Raw genomic sequence first — 25886 nt, 5'->3', positions numbered from 1 at the left:
AGCAGAGGAGTTGAAGACAACTCACTTGGGTTGGCTGACTGCTGTTCATTAGCTTCTAGACTGCAAAGCTGGAAGTCAGAGACACAGCCAGACACGGGGGTCAGCAGTGCTGACCAGACTATGAGCTACTTTGCAATTCTTCTATTTTTTTCCTCCTTATTTCTCCCACAGCACTGGAAAGGGACACAGATATGAGAGCAGACAGTGCGACCTGAGAATGACATGCCCTGGGCTTGGATGAGGCAGTAAAGGAAGGTCAGCAAGCAGCATAATCAAAGTCTTCGGTGCTTACGAATCAAATGCAGTTACCACCTCAAGGCTCTCAGCTGGAGCTATTGCCCACGTCAGAGCCAACGCCACACCACAAGTACTTTGAAGGCAGGTTTACCACAGGATCCTGGGTCAAACACTCTCATTTGGAGGAGATGTGTTAGGAAAAACCTGCTCACCTTGAAAATCCAGGATGGGGCTTGAAGACTCCCGGGCCAGGCAGTGAGCAGGAATTGTCCTTTTGCCCCTTTGGAAGATGCTTACTGAGTCACATCCCAGACATTGGGGAGCAAAGACAAACACGGCCAAGGACAGATGGAAAAGGAAGGCAAAAGGAAGAACATGAGCATAATACTGGTAATACAGAGGCTGGGGACACTGAAACTAGAATGTCTGTGCCAGAGATATTCATCTACACGTGTCTCATTGCCACAATTCTGCAGTGGAGGAGATAGCCCTTCCCTCGTCTGTTGGGACTTGGAGGTCGCTGTAGAAGGGACATTTTCTTTTGGCACTGAGACAATCCAGGAAGTCAGTGGAAAAGATCAACCACGAGGACAGGTCCTATTCAAATCTCTTCCCCTCAAGGTTCACTTTCCAAATCAATTATCTATTTTGTGCCAGTTCCTCAGCAGCCTCCATCCATCCTGCAAGCACCTCACCTCTATGAGACACACAGCTCACACCCAACAAGCTGTTCTTCACAGATGTCAAGGTCTCTTCACCAACCGTAGAGAAAGCAAAGATTACAGATTTAAGCCAAGTGGCAACTCTTAAGATGGATAAGACAGGATGTAACGAAAGCCACCAGAGATAATCAAAGATAAAAATGAATCAGGTCTTTAGGCTGGAGTAAATGAGTTGGGTTTTATTCATTCCTGTTGCCTTCGTAAAGTTCATCATTATATGAAGTTTGAAAACTCACTGGCATGATCAGCTTTGATTATTTTCATTTGATTTTCTTACTGCACTTTTTCCTCTCCACTTCTCTTATTCATTGTGTTATTACATCCTTAAAAGGTATTTTAAATTAATTTACAGCACTCTGTGAACACTAGTAAAAATATTAGCTTTCAAAGAGTTATGTCAATGAGGAAAGCATGTTCATTCTTCCTTGAAGAAAGTATATTATAAAAACTGTAACCCATAAAACAAAAGCTTAGTTGCATTTTTCTGCTCTTTAAATCCATCCCTGAGCTAATGCTATGAAATTTAGCACTTAATTTATAATAAATATGCATGGAAAAAACAGAACACCTCACCAACAGGCATATTTACAGTGGCAGCTGGGAGGGAATTATTAGTATATCAAAGGAAATGGTCACGCTCAGCAGCAAATACAAAGGGTACTGATGGAAATTTGTATGAAAATGATTTTTTTCTTTCATGTTATCATGGAAAGCCATGACGCTGCACCTGACCGTGCCACTACAGCTATAATATTGACATGAAAACAGGAAGTGACTGCTAATCATTTTTAGCTCCCGGGTTGCAAACGCCTTTCAACCAAGAAATGTATTACTTAGAGCTCTTTATAAAGCACTGGCCAGAAAGCAAAACCTTTTTTTTTTTTTTTTTCCTAAAAGTGCTACTCTCCCACCATTTCTTTCTTTCTTTTTTTTTTTTTCTCCTTAATGGAGAGCAGAATCAAGGTGTTTTGCATGTGTTTGCCAAAAGGAGGAGGGGATTAAAAAACTCAAAATCAAGAGTCAATGAGCTCCAACCTTTTTCTCATTTGCTTTCTCTCCTTTCCTCACCTCCATTTCTCTTCCACCTAGGTTTGACCAGAAAACAACCTTTTCATTCCTTCCCAGAAAAACTGTCCCTGTCTGTCGTTATCAGCTCTGGAAAATGGAAACAAATGGATATTTGTAGAGGGTGATGCTTTCTGACAGTTTGGTGTACCAGGTAGGAAAAGGTGCATCAGGAACAAACCTGTATGCTTTGAAATAGCTACTACCTACCATCAGGCAAAGGTGTGAAGCAGACTGAAAACCCAGAGAAGATGAAGTTCACTACGTTATTGACATCCACTTTGCTTTCAAACATTATAAATGTCAAAAAACTTGTAAGAGCTTCCAAAAAACAATAATAATGTGATTACTTGTGACAACCTAGATTTGAGTTAAATGGAAAGTAAAAGGCTTTAAAATAACAAGAGTCTCAGAAAAAGAAAGGCATCAGAACGGCCACATTCAGCACACGGACACATCGGGACTGAAGGGACAAAGAAGCAGGTTCACCAGGAGGGCTCCTGAGAGGAAAGAAATCCACCCTAACACGGTGATGAAGCGTAAACGGCAAGAAACACAGATGTGCAACCAAATTAGTCCTGGGAAAGGACAGCCAAAATATGACTGGATTGGCCAGGATGGCCAAGGATGGCCATGGATGGCCAGGATTTTCTGGGCATTTAGTAACAGCAACAGCGCTGGTGCTCCCAGTCTGTGGGGCTTTGACTTACAACAGTGGGGTTTTAACTTTGAACTGTTGCTGCAGCTCGTGGCATTGCAAACACCAGCACCAGAGCAGTACACAAATGAGGCCTTCAGAAATGGTTTCTGTATTGCTTTTTGGAGAGTGATTTATGATGATCGACGCAGAGGCCATGTCGTGAGTGTGTACAAAGAAGGTGTGTTTGAAAGTTGGGTTTGCAGCTTCCCACTGCCACATTTCACTTGCTAGCTTTTATGGTCTAAATGCTTGACCTTCACTCTGAAGTGACAAGGTAGTGTTTTATACAGGTGGGAAAGAGCTGATCTAAAGTGGAGTGAAGGCAAAAGTTACTTTCGGTATATTTGTAAACTAATGGGTATTGTGACTGACTTATGAAATTGCTTTCAGCAGGCTCTGCTCATGCAGTATCTTAAAATCTATCAATACGCTAAATTCTGCCTCAAGTTCCTATTCATAGCCTAATAAAGCTGTCAGAATAAAATGTTTGCAAAAGAAATTTCCACTGAAAGTTGCCTTCTGCCAGAGTTTTAAAAGTACAATTGTTTTATCCAAGTCCGTGGTAGCAAAGCAAGTAAATGCAAATTGATTTGCAGGGAAAATATGTCAAGAGTGTAATTCTCGTTCTTCAAGTAAATGGATTTCTTTTAATAGGCAGAGAGTTTCAGAGTTATTAATTAAGATGCTCCAAACAGGAGAGGAGTTTATTTTAGAAGGTTTGAGATCAGCTGCAATGTATTAGACTTGACACCGGTGGTTGGAAATTTCGGCAAAAAGCTTTGAAACAGATCTCTGTTTTTCTTTACTCTTTGCTTCCTATATTTTGAAAAAGAATAAACCTGTCCAAGGAAAGGAGCAACCTTTCAGTCTGCCTTTAAAACCTTGCAATATTATTTCATTAAGGAAAGGAAATAAATAAATAAATAACAGATGATAAGCCAGACAGCAAGAAAACGAAGAGAACATCTCTTTTACTGAACCCAGAAGGCACATTCCTTGCCGTAGCTGTCTTCATAAGGGCACAGCTGGGTGGGAGCCTGAAAAGCATTAAAACTCCCCAATGATTTTCATTGAAATGGTCATCCTGAAAGTTCCAGCACAGCCCTCACCAAGCTATATGTAAGAAGGCTTATTTTTGTTATTATTACTTTTATTATTGAATAAAAGTATTGAGTTATAACGGGTTTAGTCTAAGTGAACCAAATCGTGTTTGCTGCACTCAGAGAAAGAGGGCACCAGGAAAAAAATTACACCGCGCCGAGCACAGCTAAAACAATACCATGAGCAAATTATATGCTTCAGTCACTGTTACCAGCTTTCACAGATATATCTTTAAAACTGAAATATATATTATTTTCTTACAGCTCAAAAGTCCAGAATTTAATTTTAATTTTGCTTTAAACTTCAAAGTTTACAGCCTCTAGTTAAGGGGTAAAATTGGAAAATATGAAACCACAAAGCAAGAGAAGTATTAAGAACTAACATGTATACTTAAAATACCACTGCTGTCATATTTTTAAGGCCAAATTTATGATCCTGAGGGTGTGAGTCACAAGTTTTAAGTCCAATATCCAACAAATTTATGAAGAATAATAATAATAATAAAAAAAAACTTCTTTGGTCTTATTACAACTGCCAATCTTTTCTAATTAGATACCAGATATCATACCTTCCCATTTGGCTGTGATAGTTGAGCTGGAAAAGCACAAACCCACCAGTGTGGGATGAACCCGCGGCACTCCTCAATACCCTGAAAATGAGAACTAGGAATATTGATGCTAAATACAACTTTTATTGATTAAAGCTGCCTTATTACTTGAGCTATGGACACAGATAATAAATTACCGCAAGATGGGCTAGACTGCCTGTAATTCGTACACTCCAAAAGCAAGCTGGAAGCAGAAAAAATTCCAGTGTGCTTCTGGCACATGCACGTCCTCATGGTGTCTGCCTCTGCACGGGGCTGTGCTTCTGATCTAACAGCAGCTTTATCAACCTTTTGCTGTTAAACCAGTAACGCTAATGCCACCAGGGATGCTACTTGTCACAACGAGGACATAGCTACTTGACCTAAGAAAGCTTGTCACTGCCATCGCAAAGCCAAATACTTGCTTGGCGCATCCCAGTATTGCACCAAATGTGGCCCTTCCCTGATTTCCCAAAGGCAGAGTATTTATTAAAGACTGACGCCCTGGAGGGATCCTGAAAACTTTGAGAGATTCTGTAGGTATCTCCAACAGTCCAGCAGCTCCCACCCCACGTTATCCCACAGCCACAGCTTCGGGGCAGCCTCCATACGAAATATAACCAATGCTAAATGGGAGGGATGTCACCAAAGCTGCTGTCTTCTCCCTGAAGGCTGCTCCCTAATCTTCTTGACAGGAAATTATCTAGGAAAATGAAAAAAGACACCTACAGTGACACTGCTGAATACTGATAGTAGATAGTTCAGAGCCATGGCAGACAGACTTGTGATGTGCTGGGAAAGAAAGTGAGGTGCTGGTGGCTCTGGCTTCGCTGCACCCTTGTAATTCTGCACCTAAAGACTGGATTTTAGGAATCCTGCTATAACAATAATACAAAATGCCCTTGGGCATTAATTTGAAGATAGGCGCTTTCATTTCCAACGCACTGTCATTGCACTTATTTTCCCCGCCATGTCAAGGCAACAGGGAGCTGAGCACATCAAATAAGCAAAGCTGAGTTTCTTCAGGACCGCAAAGATGCAGGTACTGCCCAGGCTGCTGCTGACAATGCAGCAGATGGCTTTCTGCTGGGTAGGTATGTCTCAGATGAGGTATAATGGTTATACATTAATAATGCACCCGGTTGAGGCAATAAGAAGAATTGAAAGGGCAGATTATCATTAGCCCCGTGCAACAAGCAGGTACCAAGACTGCTGGTCATTATTTCAGCTTGTCTAAATGCTGCTCATCTTCATAGTAATATATAGCTAGCATGTACTTTGTGCAGCCATGTAAAACGTATTTATTTTGGTGTACGGCTCAGCCGCTGCCATGTTGAGTCTTAGAGGCTGTAGTGGTTTTAATTGTGGGTGAAGCGATCTCTGCACGCAGCAGTTGTGAAGTCATTTTAAGGGAAAGGTGCAATCAGTCGGTCATTATCGAGCTTAAGGGCATGGGAGTTTCAGCCACTTTATTGCAGAATCTGTTCGGTTTCTCTTCAGTAACAACACAGCTATCATTTCTCCGTGATTACTTTATCTCATTTTAAAGGGCTGTGTGCCTGTTGAAAAATTGATAATGAGAACTTTAAAGGGGGAAAAAAAAAAAAAGAAAACAAATTTTCGCTCTTTTAAGCTTTCCTTATTTTTGGTGGAATTATTCCTTCCTTTGCAATGCAAGACAAAGTATTTTCCAGAAACACTATTAATTATGTTTCTTTCCCAGTACTTAATATTAAACACTGTAATACTTGGAGAAAATGTAGAGCAGAGGAGAACTGCAATATTATACCTCAATCTGCCGCTGTTCTAGTTGCTGTTCAAAAATGTAGTGAAGCAAAGGAAATGATTCTCATTTTGCTCACTGAGGAATGGATGGGGTTCCTATGGAAAGCACACAAAAAAAGCAGCCTTCAATTTTTTTTCCTCAGAGTTTGGTCTTTTGTCCTTATTCCCTGCCAAGACCCTGTTCTGTCACTCAGACATATATTTTGAGAGACATTCTGCTTCAAGTTACAATTATTTTTGTTTATACATATAAGTATCTTCTCGGTTTCTGGACAGTTCAGCAAAAAGATTAGATTTAATTGGCATGGTCATGCATGAAATTATTTCTTTTCAGGCAAGTAATGTTACCAATTGACATCAAGAGAAGAAATTATTAGCTCTAAGCTGGTGAAATGTATGAAGTGAAAACCTTTTTGACTCTACCATAGCTACAGAAGTTCTTTGGCATGTTTCTGCAGGAAATAACCAGCAAAATTTTAATTTCTGCCTGAGTCTGTAAGAGTGGTCTGCCTTTACCAAGAAAGAAACAGAATTAAAATATCAACAAAACAATGTGTCTAGCTTGCTTTCATGGAGGCAGAAACAGTTTGCATTACTGCTGTTAATACAAGAAAGACGAGTAAGATCGAGCTGTGGAAGCTAACTTGTTTGCTGTGCCCTTGCTACTGCACAGTGAATGCAGTTCAGTTTGGACGTGCATCCAAACAGCAGCACATCTTTGTGTCGGCAATGAGAAGAACGGAAATTTCCTGAAAGAGCTCTTTCCTCATGCTATAAGCTATTTTTCTTGCTGTTTTGTTGGATTACAGGTACAATGAAATGCACACCCCCTTCGGTGAAGATGGCTGGGGCATTAAGAAAACAAGGGTATCAGCTTTTGGAGCATGGTTGAGTAGAAGAAGGGAACAAACCCTCTGGTAGTGTTAGGGTAAGGAGAGTGACTTTGATGTGAGTGTCTAAGAGAAAGTAGCAGGCTGCATTCAAATAATATAAAAATTGGTGATTGGTGACCGCCAACATGGCTTCACTAGGGGCAAATCATGCCTGACAAATCTGGTGGCCTTCTACAACCGGGTTACAGCACCTGGAGCTGGAGCACCTCTCTTACGAAGAAAGGCTGAGGGAGTCGGGGTTGTTCAGCCTGGAGAAGAGAAGGCTCCGGGGAGACCTTACAGCGGCCTGCCAGTGCCTGAAGGGGCTGCAGGAAAGTTGGGGAAGGACTAGGTCAGGGGATGTGGTGACAGGACAAGGTGGAATTGTTTTAAAATAAAAGAAGGTAGATTTAGATTAAAGAAAATCTTCACACCAAGGGCAGTGGCGAGTTGCCACACCACGGCAGGGGGTTGGAATTAGATTGTCTTTAAGATCCCTTCCAACCCAAACCAGTCTATGATTCTACAAAAAATATAAGTCCTTTGATATCGAGGCTGGATCCAGACAGACAATGCAACAGACACGCATGGAGGACCTTGAAGAACCGTCACCTCTACCACAGTTCCACTTTGCAGATGAAAACCTGCTAAGTGCAGTCACTATCAGGTTACAGGTTATGAAACTCCAAGATTTTTTTATAAAGGTACCTGAAAAGCAATTGCAAGACTAACTTCATGCTTCCTGAATCCCTGAAGACCAGGAGGTTCTGAGCTTCCTCAAATATTTTATCTGCACAAAACCCATATTACATAAAGGAGTATTAGTAACTTCCCAAACTTTGTTCCAACCTCCAAATTGCAATATTCCATTTCTTTTAAGTCAAATCTTTGGAAGTTATTGTAATTACTTGCCTGACATTCATATTTTGATCTGGCTGAAAAACATCGGGCAAATACACAAGACTAGAGAAAAAACAGCATTATCAATGGTATCTAATGACTTACTAATGGCAACGGATAGAAACTTTTGGCCACTGCTCAGGGCAGTTGTCTTTTTAGTAAGATTTCAGGTAGTAGATCATGGGCAGGAGTAGAGACTTTTTTTAAGACAAACTATACAGCCATTACAATCCTATTATGGAAAATCAGGCAGAATTCACACATGCAGAGTAGAAATTATCTGTGCTGTCAGCAATCATGCTAGTTTACGCCAAACAACTTTTATGGTCCTCTAAGAATGAAGGAGGAATTAAACTCTTTATTTTTAATACTAGTGATGGGTATTCATTAATATGACTAATATTAACGAGATAAAACATAAAGATGCTCTCTAAATAGCAAGGATTAGAGGAATTTGAAGCAAAAAAGAAAAGGGGATTAAATATAAATTTAAATAAAATATAAATGTGCTTCTCACACAAGGGTTTTGCAGTTACTCTGGTTTAGCCTAAATATAGCTTTGGACTGCCAAATGGGGTTCATCCACTTGCCTTATAGCCTAATGCGGGATACATGGATTGACGGGTGAGATATATTTCCTTTAAGAAAAGTCCATTTAAATGTGGCCATGGCTCTTCCTCTGTATTTTGCAGAGTCTGTGGGGCAGCAAAGTGGAAAAGGACTTTGGAAAGTCACATTCATTGCAGGGTGCTGGAAAGTGTTATGCAGCCTTTGGGGTTTGACAGCTTGTGGAAGGGATGCTCTGTAGATCCTTCTGGATGAAATACCCGTTACCAGCTTGTCTGCAAGTAGCGGGCAGCCGCTTCAGAGCCCCTGAGTGTCCTGTTCAGCCACACGTACCTACCACCAGTACAGTCCTACCACTCTGCAGCCTAACAAGTCACTGTCTTCCAGCAACAAATGGAAAGGAAAAATAAAAAAGCATCACAAGGTTACAACTGCAATCAGGGCAAGCAAGACAGGCAGTTTAGGACCTTTACTGGGCTGGTCTCTTTATAACCCCTGTTTTTCCCAGACACCAAGTTTGACTGCCCTCCTTAACCTGCTGTGAGATCGCAGCTCAGCAGTGGAGAGATTGGCCTGGGGAGGACCTGGAATAAGAGGTCAGTTTTGTCAGTTGTCCCTCCTCCGATTTTCCTCCTGCGCCACTCACTGGCTGAGGACCACAAATGTGCTCCAGACTGCAAAAATGACCTTGAAAATATTCCCTTCTTCACCTGCTTAAGACTGAGGAATTCCTGTCTGAATTTAAGAAGAGATTGGACTGTGCACTTAGTCACATGGTCTGAACTTTTGGGTAGACCTGTGCGGTATCAAGAGTTGGACTTGATGATCCTTAAGGGTCCCTTCCAACTCAGGATATTCTATGATTCTATGATTGCATGTACCATTCTTTTGTGATGACCATGCTTAATCATGAAACCCAACCTTTCTTTGCCGTATTTCTTTCTTTTTACTCTAAGCCATTTGCAACAGGGGTCACCATTACCTGTCATTACCTACGTGTTTGCTAAAAGCAAGTAAGCCAGGGGATTTAAAAAGGGGAAAAAAAAGTCATTCAAGTAAAGGAAGACATACTTTATACTTTTATAGATCTTTCATGCTGTAGCTCATTCAGCTTAGTGATGTCTCACTCTTTTCCTTTGTCACTTAAGATTTTCTCACTAAGAAAAGAAAGTTAGTTAGTTCTTTGGAAGCTATGTATAAAGAGGTCTTCCTCTAGCTGCAAAACAGCTTTTACTTTGTTGATCCACATGTTCTGAAAAACTTACAATAATTGGGGAAAAAAATAAAGAAACAAAAGAAAAAGAAAGTTGGAATGGAGATGAGTATCCTTCTATTTGTTATGACAGTTAGACTTGTACTTGAAAGCCTTCTGATTAAAGGTAAAGCCCCAGATTAAGCAGTTTTCTGGGAAATTTGCAATGATTAACTATCTACATGACCTCAGCTAAGACCAAGTCGTGAACAGAGATATAGGTTGGTAGAACACTGGGATATATAATGTTAGTAACTTAATTGCATTTCTTATTTTTGCTCCTATTGGTGTATTCAGGGATGCTGAGAATGCTGTTACCAAAGCTCCTTCTTGACTATGGTCAGAGACAGCAAAATTCATTACATCTGTGATGCATCCTCCTTTTGGTATGGAATTGAGGAAACATGAATTGTATATGCGGCGACATAGTGCTCTGCACTTCTGAATGCTGCATGCAGTGGTTGAGCGTCAAAGCAATTCCAAAATCAGTGGCAGAGCTCAGAAGGAATAGCAAAGCTTCGGGGGAACAGCGTGTGGACAAGCAAAGATACAGAAGCTGAGTCCTAACCACTGTAATTCAGTCCCTGGACCACTCCTAAAGAGACGTTTCTGCAGCATCTTACACACGGACACATGAAAAAAATGACCATTTACATATAAATGACCATCTCTGCCATTGTGGTTGTTGCGGTAAGATGCAGGTATGAAAGCAACATGGACAGGAGCCTAAAAACGCTGCTGCCTTCCCATCATGTGCCATGGAGCTTGCAATACACTGGGCAGTGACAAGAAGGACGATTCATCTCTCTCCCAAAGGAATCTGCCCAGTAATACACACTGATGTAATTCCATCCCAAAAACGTCCAAATATGAAACTTGTTTTTCTTTCTTTTCAATATTAGAGAAGATAAAACAAAGGCAAGAGGGGAGTGCTCACTGGACAGAGAGAAAACAGAGGCAAGGGGGCTACATCAACTTTGTCAAGGGTCCTGAGGCCAAAGTAAGAGTGTATCTGTTCCATTCCCTATTATTTTTTATTTTAATTTTTCATTATTATTTTATTAATTTTCTATTTTATTTTTTTTTTTATTATTTTTATTTTATTTTATTCCCCTATATTTCCTATCTGTATCTATTACCTATTAGGTAATATTACCTATTACTTAGGGAACCTGCGTTTCTCTAGGGAACCTGCTTTGGCAGGGGGGTTGGACCCGATGATCTCTCAAGGTCCCTTCCAACCCCTACAATTCCGTGACTCTGTGATTCTGTGATCTGTAAAGTGCTGCAATTGGCTCTGAAGACCCAGCATCCTTTCACATGTTTTATTTTGGCCTAGCTCTGGTACTGTGCACTGAACACCAGCCCACAACGGGCATGTGTTGGGTGCACCCATTTCTGAGTTACACCCCAAAGAAGATCCATTTTCACATGCCAAAAACACTCCACAGCACGAAAGTGCAGTAAAGTGAGGATAATGAGAGATTTGCTTCAAAAGTGAATTCCTGGTCCGAACCAAGCACCAGCAGAGGTATGAACAGAAGGAACAGCCAGCCTACATCTGCGATCTGTGCAGGGCTGGGTTCAGCCACAATCCCTTGAGTCCAGCCTAATACCTGAGAACCCACCTTCTCTTTCTACGGCTGTTGTTTGTACAAGCACCACTTCTCAGCACGCCGCTAACTCAGAATGATTTCCTTTGAATTAAAATCTGTGTTCAAGGTACCAGCTAGGGATATTTTAGAAAAATACTAGAAGTCATGCATTTCAAAGTGAGCTAATACGAATATACTATACTTTCTCATATGCTTCTTTATACATAATTTGTTCATCTATTTGTGTTGTCACACTGCGGTAATAACACACTTTCATGTGTAGCTCATGCAAAGATGTTTCAATATGCTACTTGTTAGCACCACAATATGATTAGGAGAAATGTCTCTAATTCTTGGTGCATAAAATTTTCTCTCTTTTTAAACAGTAAATTCTGTTTAGCAGTAATACATTTTCAGGGTTTTTATTTATTTATTTATTTCTCATGTTGGGGAAAGAAGGAAAAAACCTACCAACAAAGACAATCTACACATTTAACAAAATTAGTAAGCAAGAAACAGGTTTCAAAGTATTTGATTACACTGCCACACACCTCCCTCAGCCTTCATTTCTGCTGCACCAACCACATGAGCGTGCTTTGCTCCTGAAGCTAGGCACAATTAATCAAAGTAGTTAAAGCACAATTAAATTAACATTTTACAAATCCTCCTGCTAACCTATTTAACTTAATAATCCCGTGAAATATCCAGAGGAACAGATACCCAATGCACTTGCAGCATGTTCAACACCGCCATGTACAATACCATAAATGCTGGATCTGCACAAACCATGGAGTAGCAATTCCAGCAGACCAAGGATAATTTACATCCACTGAGGATCTGGTTCAATTATCCTGACCAGAAATAACTTGTAGTCAAGAGCAGAGAAATTCCCAGCCTGGAACCGAGCCAAACGCCTTACTTCTAGCAGCTACCAGCAGAGCAGCCTTTTAAGAGGAGTTACACAAAACCCCACGAATAGACAGGTGGAATAATCTGCTTCTGACGATAAATTTCACGTTAATCCTAGAAGATGGAGGTTGGTTTAAATGCATTGAAAGGGGATTCCCCCTCCTCCTTTAACTATAAGAAATCTAGCTATGTTAATTATCCAGCAAAGCATACCTGGTAATGCTGATTCTGGCTTCAGTCGCATTTTGCAGTTTCACAGGCCCAGTATAAAGTGCATAAGAGAATATGTTTTTCCTTCTCAGCCTTTCGGTTTCACTGAATTTCCTCCCATGCCGGTGCTCATACACCAGGGGGAGGATGCTTCTGTTAGCAGCCTGTGCCCCTCAGACCAGCCTTTACAGATAAACTCACACCTTGTGTCCTCTCCGAGAACAAAGGTGTTTTCAGATGCTCTTCAGAGAAGAGGTTTTCTTACCGCAGCCTTTATCGTTTGTGTTGCTCTTCAAAACCCTTTCCAGTTCTGCAATATCTTTTTCACAAATACCACATAAGGCTCCCACCGAAGCCATACCATTGATTTCAAACGTTTTGTGAAATTGCCCTTGAAGGTCTTTCTCATGGCCCTTTTTTCTGCCTCTGTCTTGCTTCGGGTTTTTTTTTTTTTGATTGCCCTGAGCAGAGACTTTCACTGCAGTGCCCACAAGGACAGTTTGGTCCTATTGCTGAAACAGGAACATTATCCCCTCCTTAAACACTACATAACGTCAAAATTTTGCTTCAGCTGACACTTCAGCCTCACGTGCCAAAAATCTCCCAGAGCGTTCAGATCTCTGATGTCCCACCAGTCTTTCTTTAACATGGCTATCTGGTGGCAGGGAATCAATAAAAAATAAAAACTTTCTTCCCACAGACATTTTGCTAGCTCAGGGCTTACCTTTCCAGTTATTATCACTTATTAATATATGTCTCAGTGTTTTGGGGTGAATTACTAAGAAACCGACTAAAACACGATCCCTTGGTACAGAACTTTGCAGCTTCTCTCTAATCCTTTTGCCATGATGAGAATGAGCTTGCTACTCTCAGCCCCGTCATTGAGTCCTTGCTTGTGATATTTCTCCCAGAAGAGGTGGCCAGCAGACTGCATGGCTAGGGAGCCACAGTCCCATTTTGCCCTCTCTCTGTTCCTGTTCCCTCTCCTTGCCAGGTAAGCTCCAAATTACAATGCAGAGGGCTCCTCCGCGCTTTGTGGCTTCTGCATTTACATTTCCTTCATACCCATACCTGTGAAAAGGTCAGCCTTCGTCTCACTACTGCAGCAGGAGCTACCAGAGAGCCACAGTCATTTCTCTGCATTTTTCTCCATTCCTGTATGAAAGGAGAGAAATCACCTTCACAATCAATTGCAAACTTGCATAAGGTTCCCAAGGAGTGGTGCATCAAGAACTGCTGAATATACAGAAGCCACATCTGGCACAGAGAGTCTTTGAACTCAGAAGAGCTGGAGACAGGAAGAGCTATTGGGGTAAAGTATCAGATTTAGCTAGGTTTATTTTTCATGTCCTCCTCTGGGCACTCATTTGTGGTCACTGCTGGAGTCAGGAATATTGAGGCAAATGAATCTTTGAACTTGACCACTAGACCCATCTTTGTGTTAGATTGCATTCTGCTTCCTTGTGATAAATCCTTGACAGGTATGTTTCACTGTGTTGGTTTTTAACATTTCTTAGCAAGCCAACATAATGCTGGCAATTTTTGGAGACCAAAAATACAGCTTCCTTTTCCCTACAAAGCTGACTTGGGACTAATTATTTCCGTCTATTAGCATCAACGTTTTATTTTATTTTATTATTTATTAAGAAAGAAGTGTAGGTCAGATCAGCCAGTTTTGGAGGAGAGGACTTTTTTTTTTAATGAACCATATCCTGCTCAGTTAAAGCTGTCTTTTCCTAATGCAGACTGTGAAATATTCATTTCTTAATAGCAGATTCAGCTCTGTTCAAACCCAACACAGTGTTATGCAGATGAGTTCCCCTTTTTTCTGCAGACATCCTGGAACGGAATTCCAATGCTATATGGTAAAAACTTCAGAATGTTTAAAATATGAGAATATTATAATTGTAGTTTAGTATGCTAATGGGAACTGGGAAGAATTAAAGTAATTTGCCATATATTACTAAACCTGTGACAAGGTAATATGGGAGTTTGGACTTCATTATTAATTGGAAACATAGCATAGAATTTATAGGACATAACTCTAAAGTGGAAACATTCCTTGAGATTGAGTTTAATAAACTCTCCACTGGGTTTATCTTCTTAAATTGTTTCTTAAAAAACAATTTCAATCATACACAAGCATAAAATAAATAAATAAATTAATATCTGAAAATGCCATTAATCAAAGCCACGGATTTTATTTGGTGTTTTGAATCCTTCAAGGTGAAAGAGATGGAAATTGGACTCTAAGCATCACCATTAACTATTGAAATTCATTGCATATAGCCACACATTATTAGGTACACACTTAGAGAAGTGTGAGATGTCCTTCAGAAGAGTTTCCTCTAACCCTACCACACTGTGGTCAGGTTCCCACAAGTCCACCACCATGAATCCAACTGCCTAATCCCTCTGCATTATGACGTCTAGAGCTTCTCAATTTATTAAGTGCCACTACTTTAATTTAAGGGATCTTTTTAAAACCAATTTTGCTAAGCCAGTGCAAGACTCCATGCAGATAATCTCATATTAGCTTAACCCAAATTTTTTATTTAGCTTCTGTTGATTGGGAAAAGCTTTAAGCAGAATGCCATTGGCCACTCTTAAAATGAAGCAGGTTTGCCCACGAAAGGTTAAGTGGTGGTTTTGCCAAACTGATGCAATCTTTCCTCTGGATATGCAAATCTCAGCTTGTGAGCTACTTGCTGAGATCTTATTTTGGGGTTTTTCCCCTACACCCATCCCCTGTTTCATCATGTGCTAAGGGAGCACCAGCAGTCTGGAGCTGCAGACAACCCCCTCCAATCTTGGCCAGCTCCAAACCCATCACCCCTCGCCACAGCCACTTATTCCCCGTTGCTGTGGGTGAAAGGCCATGCACATGTGCATGCAAAGATCAGATGAACATGCCCGGAGTGGAGCTGACGGGAGGTGGAGAGCCAGACAGGACACCGAGGCACAGGTGTCTCAGAAAGGCTGCTGCTGATGCTGAATTATTTTGCTATCTTCATGCACTCATCACTTGTCTCCGTGAGATGCAAAGCAGCAGTTCATGCCAGCAGACAGGAATACTTCTCAGGCTCACCATGGGACTACAGCCCAGGCAACAGCATAAAGGAGAGAGCAGGAACACATCACACCACAGGCACGCAGAGGCATCTGGAGCCAGAACTAGAAGAACTGAATCATAAAGGGATCGGGACAAACCCACCCAGGTTGGCATTTTTGTAGAGATCAGTTGTAGGGATTGGAGCCAGGGCTCCCAGCCTGCTCTTTTTCGTCCTGAGTCAGTGAGCCCACACTAAACCACACCGATTCATCGCCACCGATTGGCATTAGTATGGTAAATTCTCCGTCATGTTCATAGAGACATACAGACCTTCTTCAGTCAAGGATTTACAAAGGAAATAACCCATTTCTGAGGTCCTGATCTTTCCTGGTAACTCCCAAAGGATGTAATAAAATGAACCAAGCCTATTGTAATTTCTCATCTCCTCTTGCCCGAGATGGGCCAGCCCAAGGAGAGGAACGAGCAGAGCCTTGGCTGCAGGAGGAGCCCTCCCAAAGGGAGAACTACCACCCGCCCTTGCAGGGCTTTTCAAAGGGCTCCTTTCAATTAGCAAACTCTTGGGTTATTAGAGGAAAAGGAAGACATCTGAACAACTCAAACTCATGTCCAGTTAGTCAAAGGGTGTGGGTGCTAATACACTGATGTGTCCTGTGAGTGGCTGAGAGGACAAAGAACCAACACACAGAGAGACCCAAGGCTTTTGTCATCATTGGTGATGTACTGTATTTTAACACATATATTTTAAGCCGTATTATCTTCACACTATAAGGGGGAAGTATTTTCAGTGTAATCATGCACAGGTTCCTCCTTATTCACAGGAACTGAAATAAAGCCTCTCTGTATTCCTCCTGTTGCCCAAGGATGCAAGATACTTTCTTAAATTACAGTTCTATCTCTGGAAAAAAATATAGTTTTCCTGAGCATTTCAGGGAGCTTTTCTTTACAATCAACGTGCAAAAAGAGAATGCCATAACCAAAATTACAGCCACTCAAGAGGGAGAAAATAAAAGACATGAGAAAGCATGAAATCCAGGACTGGTTCAGCAAAAACAGCCATGACTATAACCTCCCCAAAATGAGTGCTGCCTTCTTACTGCTGGGTGTGTGTGAAGAGAACATACGACACTTTTCTGTGAGCCACAGGTAAATGTATAATACAGCCTGAAACCTCACGCATATCTGGGTAACAATTTCCTGCTACACAAGCTAGCGTCTAGCTAGAGATGGAGAAATGCAACAGAGATCTCTTTCTAAATAATAATAATAATAAAAAGTCATACATTTGTGTATTTTTTTTGTTTCTAACAATACCCACATGCTGCTCCCGTCCCTATTCAGCACACAGGGACTCTCCCATGTCTAAACATGCGACTCCCACTTTGTCTTGTGCTTCAGATCACTGGGATGCCTATGCAAATGTAATGAGATATTGAATCAACCCAAATTGCACTGAGAATTTTCCCCTGATGCTCTGACAGTCCTGACGCTTACGCACAAGTCACCGCAAGTCTGCTCGGAGTGGAGCAGCAGTGCCGCTCCCGCAGATCTGATGTCTGATGGAGATATTGCTTCCCGTCCCTCAGGACCCTGATCAGCAGCTCCAGTTTGAAGAGCTGCAGACGATGTTTGGGAGCTAACAGGATCAAAAATTGGTCTTGGTGTGTAATGTATGACAGGAGCTGCAACTTCCACAAGTTTAACTTAAATCATCCTCTGCTGTGTTTTCCCCACAGTGTTTTAACACGGATGCAATGGGACTTGAAATGTCCGCTGACTTACACTAACAGTTCCCTCTTGTCTTTCCAAGGTTTTCTGGAAAGCTAGAAGTTTGCAATCACTCAAGAGCAGTGTGGTTCTTTTTAGACCACAGGAAAAAAAAAGGGGGGGGGGGGGGGTGAGAAAACCCCCTGAAAACCCTGAAAATCAGGAATGCCTGAATGCAAAGAACTGAGCGATGAACGAAGGAACCTTCCCCCACATTCCCTTTCCACAGTCCACTTTGCAGCTCCTCAACAGCTGACCTGATGGCAAGCCTCAGCTTTGGGACAAAGCCAGACCAAGGCCGTTTTCTGCCTCCTTGCTACACCCACCCCTCCCCGCTGGTCCCCCTGGCTCCCCGTCCCCAGCCTGGCTCTGTGCCGTACGTACAAGTTCTTGTCACTCGGGGTGTGCTTCTGCATGGCCCCCCAGGTGATGGGAATCGGGCCCTCGAAAGGATTATTAGCCCACATTTTCATCCCCCTAGCATTTCTGGTTACCATCTAAGCCTCAGCAGAGACCTCTCCGTGAAACAGGCTTCCTTGGGAAAAATGCTGGGCTCTGTCTCCCAAATAACAACTTCATCTCTTTCATCAGAGGGAAAGAAAAAGCAAGCTGAGCAAGCTGATTTTTTACGAGCGGTTTTTTCTTCCTTTGTTTTTTTGTGGTGATGCTACCATGAAACTCTCCTCATTCCACTCAACGAGATGCAAAAAAAAGCAAGTGCAATTGGATTTGCTCACTGTCACACGCTGCTTACAGTCTTACTGTGGTGTGGAGTCAGCATGCTCTTGCAGCAAAGATCACTTGGCCTGAAATTATTTACAGACAAGTACAAACCAAGGATATTTTGAATTGTTCTGAGCACACCGTTGTATATGGAAGGAAAGCTCTTGCCATTATGTACAGTTACCCCCCCAAAAAAAGTAATTAAAAGGTAGAAAGTAATAAAAAATGGCAAATATTTTTTAGACATCATAAGCTCTGTATTGCTTTCAGATAATGCAGTGAAAGTACACAAAATCGATAGCATAAGGGTTAAAGTTAAGAGCAATTCAATGCTCCAGTCTCTTTTCCCACTAGATTTGTTTTTCCTGGCATCCCAGGTGCGCCTCTCCTGCACACCGAGCTCAGCAGCACCCCAGAGACAAAGGTCGCTCCTCCAGCCCCTCACACAGGAGCCACTGCAGGGAAGCGAGGGGTTACTCTGAGGTCTTTTTGCAGGTTCACAGACCAGGAAAGAGGGAGGGGAAGCTCTGGCCTCCCTTTCCCCATGGGTGAAGGGGCATCAGTTGGGCTCAGCCTGGAGGGGCTCAACCTGGAGGGGCTCTCAAGCACCCTGAGCATCGCGGGGTTGTGGCAGACCTCGAAGGTATTTACAGACTGGGGTTCCTGGGCCTTTGAACAAAGCACTGGGATTTTGAAATCGGAAGGGATCTGAGAGGGTGCAGAAGAGGCTGCTGCTGGGTGTGCACAGGGATTTCCACCTCTCCCGAGGCTCAGTCCTTGCTGCCGAGCCAGCAGGCGTGCAGGGCTCCCGGCTAACTGGAGTCCCAGCGTGTCGCTGCTGTGCTCACACCCCCACGGCAAAAACAAAGGGATGTTCTGGTCATTCGCTCCTGGCCACTCTCCCCAGGCTAAAATAAGGAGCTCCCTCAGTCTGCACCCAGCTGTTAGAAAACAGAGTTTCTCTGGAGAACAGAGCTCTCCCCCGCGACTGCCACGAGGGCCGTATCGCTACCCCCCAAGGACCCGTCCCAGTCCAACCCACCCCACAGTGACAGCTCACAGCTAAGCTGCTCACACGTGCTGTCCCACGGGGGAATTTCTGCCTTCCTCAGCAGTTCCCTGCCAGTTCCCCAGTCACAGATTTTGTTGGAAAAAGCACTTTGTGCGTCAGCTGCGCCATGTTTCAGTTCAATGGCACATTTGTTTCAAAAACCCTGACTTTGACTGCCTCGAAATTGCTCTGCTGACACGTCCCTCATCCTGCTCCTAACAGTGTGCATCTTTCAAACCAGGACTGGCCAAAACAGGAGGAGGGAAAGTATCGGAAAGCAAACCTTCAATCTTGCCTAAGTCACAAAGCACAACTGCTGACGGAGGCAGCTGCTCAGGGGGAGTTAAGCCCAAGTCTCTCTATGCAAATAAAAGGTGTGAAAAGCCCTGAGCAAACGCACAGTTCTTCCACTGTGTCTGCAACTGTAAAGACATCGAACCACCTGTAGGAGAGCCTGTCCCTTGCCTCAGCACCATCTGACAACAGGGAGCCTCCTCCTCCAGCCCAGGCACACGCAGAGCTTTTCTCCTTGACACCTTTGTGGGCACACTCAGTCGCTGAAGTCAAATTCCCCTGCCCCCAGCCTCGCGAAGGTTAAACCCCAGGCCAAACGTCTTACTTTCTAAACACATTTCACTCAAGCCAGTAACCTTTCACAGCAAATAAGGCAGCAGAGGGTTCAACCGTCAGTCACGTCACGGGCTGTTAGAAAACGCGTCAGTGCAGGGGAGCGAGCCAGCAGGCGAGTCTGCGGGAACACGGCGCTCGAGACAGGGAACGTCCCGGGATTGAAAGGACACGCAGGAGATGTTTAGTGACCACCAGCAAGGAATTCTCTTAGTTTCCACTACAGCTTTCCAAGTTACAACGCAAAGATGCGGGTCAGATCCTCGGCTGCTATGAACCGCCCTCATTTAGCCGACTACCAGAGGCCTCCGCAGAGCTGAGGATGGCAGCTTTTGTCTGGGACTCGAGCACCTCATCGGCTGCCACGAGCACAGGCTGCAGCTCCAGCACCCACCACGTACGGTACTATCTTCCTCTTCCCTGGCTGCCGAGGTCCTGGGTACAGCACGGCCAACGTTCATCACAGTCGGCCAACCAATCGCTCCTTTTTGTTGAGATACAGCGGGTTTTCAAGGGGTTTTGATCAGAATCTCAGCTAACCACCCCCCAGAAAAGAACGACCTAACCAGCTGGTGGAGGAGAGCACGTTCACCTTTTCCATCCTCCCCATGCCCCACAGGAAGAAAGAACCCTCACACATCAGACTTTAAGAGATACAAATAATGTGGCCTCCAGCCCGGTTAAGGAACCACCACCAAGAGCAGAAATCCCGTAAGGCTTCTCTGGACACCACCACTTTCCAATACATAAGAAATGCATAGGAATAGATGGATAGGGACACACACATTTTCCCAAGGGATTAGGACTACCTCACAACGTTTAAACAGAAAGATATCGCCCGCTCCACTTTTTCCAAATTACAGGAGCGCTACTCATGCCATGAAGAGTTCTGGAAAACTGAACACAGAAAGCTTCCAGAACTGCACAGCACCCTAAGGCACCAGGTAGAGCTGTGGAGGGATAGTCAAGCTGTCTTTGTGAAGTTAGCTCGGAAGCAGCACCACCAGTTTACAACGGCATTCCTCCCAGACCAATGCTCACTACTTCTCAGCAAGGCTACGTGACACAAACAAAAAGCCACCTCAGCGTGGCAGAAACTCCCAAAGCTCCAGCTCGGGTGAGCTCACGGTGAGCTCGGGTCTGGCTGCTCAGCTCGGCGTTGTACGAACTGCCTCGATGGGGTGACTTCAAAGAGGTGCCAGCAGGTACCAGCACCGTGTCCGAGACCAGTCCCAACCTTCCCAGGCAGCCACAGCCAGTTCACACTATCAAATCCAGAGACCCATTTCCAGCCCTATCAGAGGAAACAGATCCCTCTGATATTTCTTTGTACGTGATCCACATCAATCCCCAAGCTTAAACTTCAGAGCAGAGGAATGGAAAATCTGGCTTCTCTTGCTTTTTAGCAAGTAGATAAACCCTTTTTTGGTTTCGTTCAGAAGAGAAACACCCTGACTGTGCACCTTGCAGACCTTACTCAGTGTGCGGTCACGTCCTCAGCCCTGCTCCAGCTGCTTCACCTCCGTCCACAATGTGCTCAAACACTCTTTGAGGACCCCCCCTTTTGCATAGGTTTGGAAGTGAAGGTAAACTGTGGAGCCTTCAGGACGAATTTTATCACCCGCCATTTGGGAAGACTGTTGAGACCTCACAAACTTCTCTTTTCTATCCCTGCCCCTTGGGTACTGTCAGAGAACAGCTTCCTTCTCCCACGAGCAGCTGTCCTGCTTGCGGGCTCAGTAACAGAAGGGCAGGAGGACCACAGAAGAGGCAAGGAAAGCTCACCGCGTCTGGATCTGGATGGTGGTCATTACCAAGGAGGTCTCCTCTTTGCAGAGTTGTCCATGTGAGGACAGGTTTTGAGGCCACACCAAAGACAAGCAGGTGAGTCTGCTCTGAGCATACAGAACCACCAGGTGGAGGAGGGCTGTCTCAGAAACGGGACCCAAAACCTCTCAAGATAATCAAGCAGGGTGTAACGTATCACTGTCTCCCTGAAACAGACACCTATAAATGCCAAGAGCTGCCAGCAGGGTGGGATTTGATCCAGTTCTGGGACATAGTCTGCAAGGCAAGGAAACCTGCAAGATACAGTCAGCCTATATCATATAAAAGTAGGATTTTCTCTTTTATATTTACCCTTGCCCTATGTGCCTGAGATATCAAAAGTGATGCCTGCAGACAAAGAAGACACTCAGAAGCTGAACATTTCAGTAAACATTAAAAGTTCTGAAAGACGGTAAATACCTGAACATGAACTACAAAGCTGAACCATAAAACCAGCGTTACATCAAAAACCAAGTCAGCACATGGGTGGATGCTCTATCTACGGTGGCTTAAGTTAAAATCTTGAGAAAAATAAGACTCACTTGCAGATCTGTGTGGAAGTCTCAATATTAGCAAAGACACAAAGACAAGTGAAATGCAGACACTACAGGGGAGGAACTATGACAGCAACTAACAGCCCAGTTAGCGTGCGTTCAGCCACCAGGATGAAGCAATTTTGGGAACAGTGCAAGGTCAGCAGTGTGCTGAGCCACCAGCACAAGGCAGATCACCCCAAATCACGGACGGGAGGAGAGCATGGGTGTAAACACAAGTGCTTCCATCCTGCCCGTGCAGCAGCACTACATCGCAGACATCTGCACAAGCAGCACGTGAGCAGCAGTGTTACCTGAGCCAGAAAACCAGCAGTCAGCATCAACACTGACATCTCCCGACACGCGGCCGGCTCTGTGCATTAGCAGAGATAATGCACGAGGATGGCGTCAGGTGCTGGCACAGCACCGAGACCTGTACACGTCTCACGCAGGCACAGCAGCATGTGGAGGGCAACCTAGACAGCAGGAAAGATACACTTTCCAAGAGGTTATATCTTAACAACCTCTGACCCAAGCAGATGGAGATCAGTCAGGTCTTTGCTGGCACTTCTGCGATCACCTCCCCATGTCTCAGGCTGGAAGACTTGGGGGTTGGACCTGATGATCTCTTGAGGTCCCTTCCAACCCCCACAATTCTGTGGTTCTGTGAGGACAAGGACGTCATTCGTTTGAGAGCTTTGACTCAAAACTGGCCTGCTGTGCTCAACCCTCATCCACCAGCCCCACTGCAGAAACCAGCCCGGTTGCATGAGCTTAGCCCACAGCTATGCACGCTGAAGGCACTTATGTCTTCTTCATTGCAGACAAGAAAAAGATGAATTTTTAGTATCTAGCACAGTTTGGGTGTACAGATGGAGACTTTAGCAGTTTGTTATGCTGCAAAAATTTAATCCTGTGTTTCAGGCCAAGGATATTGCTTAGTGGGTAGGGCTATGTACGTGCACAGTACTGTCTGCTGAAAATAATCAATTAGGGTGTTGGGTTTGGTCCGACAAGCTTTTATGTGAGCCAGATACCCTCCAGGAACTCCTTGCATACTAAATTTCTGCAGAGAAAGATACACTTCATATAAATTGCCTGTATGGCTCCAGGTCCCCAAGATGGCAGAGCATTCACCCGGCAAAATCAGAGTGATCAAGAATGTCCAGGTACAAGGAGTCAGCAAAAGAGCAGCGTACAAATACAGAGTTATTTTGCTTAGTTCTGAGCATCCCTGATGCTTATGTGGGTGAAATATGTTTTGCACACACATCTGCAAAAACCGAGTATTGCGTGTTTTAGTTATTACGCTCCTCAACCATGAAAGATGTATTTGGGGAAGACAGGCTTAAATTCACTACACCATGTTGTGCAAGGTTCTCCACTGGTCTTTGAGGTTTGAACTGCTGAGTCAGGATATCTTTCTTCTAAGCTGAGGAAAAAGAGCATTAACTTAAGGAGTCAACAAGAAGGCCAAGGAAAAAGTATTAGCTTTGCTTCTAATCCAGTCCCAGCATGATTAAAGCCACGGATCTGCAAGCAATTTCTTGCAGCAGATCCTCAGTCAGGTTTCAGATGTACTCATTCACATGTGCTCTCATGCTGGTCCCAATCTCCCCCTACACACTGAATTCCTCCGATGAGCTCCATGGATCAAGAACTACTGTTTGTATCCAACGCCCTCGCAGGACAGCATCCTGGATGCTCGTGGATACCGCCACCACTTGTTGAAGTATGTAAAAGTCAGCCCCGCTGTATGGCTGTCTATGAATTGGAGCTTATCAGAGAATTCACCGGCTCAGCATGTAGATGCTGTCTTTTTCAGACATACTTTAGCGGTTCAATAGTGACTTTAGCAACTTGACTCCGTGTCAAGCCTTACCCTGAGTTCTCAACCCAGCGCATTCAGTTGCCAGGAGCATTCAGGTTGTCGTACAGAAACACAACAAAACAGAACAAAAAAGGCACTAGTCCTGTGTGTGTTTCCCCCCTGGTTTGCAGATCAAAAGAAACAACCCAGCCTTTGAAAGCCGAGCGCAGATTTGCCCTTTTTCAATCCATCACCTTGGCAACCCGAGTCACAGCCGACGGACCGCTGTAACTGCCAGACGCCGGCCCCACAGCGCTGTTCAGACCCCAGGATCTGCTGAGGCCTGCTCGGCCACCCCACAAAGGTGAGCGTGATGGGCAGCTCCTTCCAAGGGCACACCCTGCTCCCAACCCGCTCGCAGAGCCACGCAGGAACACGCACACGGAGGCCCACCGTTCCCAGGGGTCTAACGCAGGCAGTGGGGTTTATTGCACTATAATCAACACCCACCGTCACAGGTCCTCCTGCAGGACCGCAGTGGGAGGCTTCCGAGTTTCCAGCACCACACCGGTGGTTTCGAGTTTCTCAGCACACAGGGAGGGGATGCTGCGTCTGTACCTGCTCTTCGGTGAAGCTCTTCAGCAAAAATCTGCCTGCTGATGAGCTGGAAATGCACCCTCAAAATAGCTGGAACAGTGAAAGAGAACAAACCCTGATACAGGAGAAACAACAGCAATGTGAAGCGTTGCAACCTATCTGCTCTCTTCTGATTCAACAGACTTTATGGATGATTTTTCCCAGCTGAGCCTGATCTAGATCACACAGATGTGATTACTAATCACCGTGGCTTCTCTCTGTGCATCTCTCCTCATCTCATACCTAACTTACAGCTTTTTCTCCACTTAGCCCAGTTTCCTTAAAACAACCAAGGCACATACAGACACCTTGGTTTGCTGTTAGGGCGAGGCTCTGCAGTCCCTGGGAGATTTCATTTTAAAGGTTTGTGGCACTTTTCAATCATATAAACTAGCTAAATTTCTTCAGTCCAGGAGTTACATCTTCTATGAATATAGTCCACATTCAAAAGAAATGCATGTATACGCACACACTCACCAAAACAGAATCCTTGAAATCAATACTGGTTAAAATCACTTATATTGGCCGAAGTCACGCTCCACCAATGCTTCTGGTGCATCTACCAGATTTAATGGCCGCATCGCCACTTATTTTGCTAGTCCTTTCCCTGTCAGATGTCACCAGGGCCCCATCCATCACGATAATATCACCTCCAGAACAAAATAAGGCAGCACTGACTGCCAACACATGACTCCACTCGGCATCAAAGGCCCCTCTCCTTCCCTCCTGTCCTTCTCCACCACTCCACCCCCAGGCCAGCAGCGGCTACGGACCCTGGGCACAGGCTGAGCCACGGTGCACCAGCCAAAGCTCCCACCAGCAACCTGCTGCTCGAAGAAATGGGAAGTCGGAGGGCTGCCTGAAGGGTAGGTAGTACCAAAGTTTGCCTCCTGATCAAGTCAAGTCATTTGATTATAGCAGCAAAACTACAGGCAGAGATATATTAGATAGTTGGTTGTCACATCCATGTATCTGAATCATAATTAATAGTTGGAATAACAGGAACGGCCCTGTCCTGCATTGCACGGGCAGAAAACCCAGCCGAGCACAGTCCCTGCTGCTGGGGGCATTCCACCTCAGTCTACAGCTGCAAACATCAACATAAATTGGAGACAACAGGGAAACAGAGGTGCTCATCGCAAGACAGAGGTCTGAGCATGCTGCTCAGGTAGCTGCTGCGGAGACCTTGGCCTTGAGAACATTCAAAAACGAGGGAGCACAACAGCGCCTGACCCACAGTTGGCTGTGCAGGGGATTCACCATTTACTTTGAAGCCCAATTCAGCCTGACCAGAGCTCAAAATGAGCCCGGGAGGGTTCTGGGAGCCACAGGTCTTAGCCC

The 25886-nt window shown here is 44.2% G+C and overlaps 2 long non-coding RNA genes across 2 annotated transcripts in view; both read right to left on the bottom strand.

Annotated features, from left to right (window-relative positions):
* LOC106046968 (uncharacterized) overlaps positions 1-25886 on the bottom strand; it is a 278491-nt gene that overhangs the window by 118220 nt on the left and 134385 nt on the right. The gene's annotated exons all lie outside the window — the stretch shown is intronic.
* On the bottom strand, positions 5133-25537 carry LOC106046969 (uncharacterized). Its single transcript, XR_010832088.1, has 4 exons — positions 24420-25537; positions 13573-13656; positions 6201-6292; positions 5133-5970 (listed from the first exon to the last, which is right to left on the bottom strand). It is a non-coding gene; the product is annotated as an uncharacterized lncRNA (long non-coding RNA).

This window comes from Anser cygnoides, chromosome 5, assembly GCF_040182565.1.
Source record: "Anser cygnoides isolate HZ-2024a breed goose chromosome 5, Taihu_goose_T2T_genome, whole genome shotgun sequence".
Classification (NCBI taxonomy): domain Eukaryota; kingdom Metazoa; phylum Chordata; class Aves; order Anseriformes; family Anatidae; genus Anser; species Anser cygnoides.
The sequence above is the reverse complement of the archived record's forward strand: the minus strand, read 5'-3'. Positions and strand labels throughout refer to the sequence as shown.